This window comes from Limulus polyphemus, unplaced genomic scaffold (assembly GCF_000517525.1).
Source record: "Limulus polyphemus unplaced genomic scaffold, Limulus_polyphemus-2.1.2 Scaffold248, whole genome shotgun sequence".
Classification (NCBI taxonomy): domain Eukaryota; kingdom Metazoa; phylum Arthropoda; class Merostomata; order Xiphosura; family Limulidae; genus Limulus; species Limulus polyphemus.
Window position 1 is genome coordinate 295,216 of NW_013665858.1, and position 2,741 is coordinate 297,956.

A 2,741-nucleotide genomic window follows, 5' to 3' on the forward strand; every position below is an offset into this window, starting at 1 on the left:
AATAATTATATTTTAGCTCATTTGTGGCACAGTGCAGCGGTGGCCCGGAGGAACTGACCTCGCGGGCCTTAGTTTGGTGACCCCTGGTTTAGAGTAAAGCTACATTAGATTATCTGCTGTGTCCACCGCGATGGACCGAACTCCGGATTTTTGCGTGACTTACCGCTGTCCTACAAGTGGACTTATAGGTTTCGGTGTCTGCTATTAGAATTGTTTTGTATCATTCCAGAAATCCTGTACTCAAAGAAGTACTGTTGCAATAAACTATAATGATACTAATTTCACCGCAATTTGTTTGCGAGTCTCCACTAGTTAACAGTATTGGTTATACTGGTTAGTATATCGAATATCTTTATTTCTGATTTTGATTTATTGTTTATTATTGTACTTTTATTATGAAGATTATTATGCATTATTACCTTAGAAGCTGTATTTAGGATTAGCTTAGATCTCGTAAGTTGACCGAACCTCGTGAGACGTGATTAAGATTACAGCCGAAGATATCATTAACACCTAGGGTACCCAATTGATGAAACATTCTGATCTTTATAAGCGGAAACGTAATAAAAGTAGATTTGATTACACATATAGCAGTAGATTTATGTAAGACAATTATCGCTTTTTTTTCTCCTTTGTTTGTTATGAACACGCTGCCTAAATCATCGATTAAAGAACACAGAAAGATATTTCAAACTTAAAACCTGTAATAATGTTTGAAGACCAATAGAAGCAGAGACATAGATAGGCTGATATATAGATATATTATAAAATGCTGACTTTTTCTTTTTGTCTTACAAACGAGAACAATGCCTTTTAATTTGTTCACGCTTGTATGCCTTCTGTTAGAAAACCAAAAGTAGTCATATAGGGCGTGGTCATTGATACGCTTGTATAACAAACTTTGCTATATTTGTTTGGAAAACGGAAATAGTCATTGTACGTGTTCGTTGTGTGAGACAACAAAATACATCTTTGATAATTAAAGACGTTCATTACAGTAGCTTATTGTTTTTCACTTGATAATCGTATGAACAACAACAACAACAAAAAAAGACAATACTATTAAAGACACGAAACAACACACCAGGCTTTTATTTGTTACAATATATTTCTTATCCTTGGGCTATCGATATTATGATCGTATATATATCGCTGTTTGATTACAGTGCACTGATATGAATTGTTTATTTATTTATTTCAGTGCAAAGCTATCCACAATGGGCCATATCCGCTCTGTCTACTACGGAGAATTGAAACCAGATTTTAGCATTGCAAGTCTATGAACTTACCGATGACTCATACGATATCATTCATTTGGAAATTGGTGATTTTTTTTTTTTTCGTTAAGTCAAATATTTCACTTGGTTTTAAATTCTTTACAAAATATTTATAAGGTAAATGCTTACTTAATTCTGCCCAAGACCGTACGGAATTATGGTACTTTTTCTTGACGAGTTTTGTTACAATAAGAGTTAGTTTCCTACCCGTTTAGGCTACAAAACTTATCGTGTAAAGGGAGGTTTGGTTTGAGGCACATACATTCTTTTTAAGAATTCACATTCTTCTTTAATATAATTTGGTTGTGTTGTGTTTCGCATATTCACGCAAAGGTACACAATGACTATTTTCGGTAGCTGTCCCTAATTTTCAGCTGATAGAGTAGAGAAATGGTTCTCAAACATTATCGTCAGCGTTCCTTTTCACGTAGATATACTGGTAAATAAAAAATGTCATGATCCCTAAATACTTAAAAATTGTAGTGCACCACAGACTCAAACAAACTTCATGTAACTAAATATGGTAATTTAATACGGGAGGGGGGTGAATATTAGTTATCCGTGTGTGAGAAAGGTTCGTGAAATTTATCACGCACACCCCAAGATACACCCCAACCCCAGTTTGAGAACCAATAGATAAAGAGAAGACAATTAATCAACAACACCTACCGCAAACTCTTTGGCTACTTAAATCGAATAATGGAATATGAACATCATTCTTATAACGGGACACGAACCATGTACCATCTGATTCACATTCTGACACACGCTAACCATGACCCCCGTACTTAATAAAACGCTTCAAATCTTCTTGATTTTCTTTATGATGCTTGTCGGTAAGCAGTTAATAAAATGTATAGGCTGTGTATCTGTGATGCCTGACAAAGTACCTGTTCTTTGAACCTAATTACATATAGATCCATGTTGATCATGTTCGCAATGCACGCATACAATATTTGAGTTACATTACAAAAGTTAAGGTTTCTTACCCAAAATGTACAATGAATATAGCTGAAAGGAAACAACTGTTGGTTGAAGATGGTTTGAGTTTTATCGTACTGTACCAGCGGCGTATCCAGGACTTTTTCTAAAGGGACGTTTTTCTTCCTCCAGATCATGAAACATTTTGAATAAGATTCGCTTTCTTTATTAGGTCTAAGGTTACCTTTGCTTGATAGTTCATCGGAGGGGGTTGGCACCCCATCTGGATCCGTCGCCATGTACTGTATTATGAAAGTTTTTAAACTAATTTATATTTCTTATGAACATACTATTACACTGATACTTACTTTCTTTTATTTTCATCGTAAGTGATCTATAAATTCAAATTTGATATATTTTTATATTGTCGGCAAGGTTTGTATTAGATATGTATATATATATATATATCACACATATATATATATATTATTTATGTGAAAATATTAACATTTCAACTTTTAATGTAAAATGTAGCAAATAAAG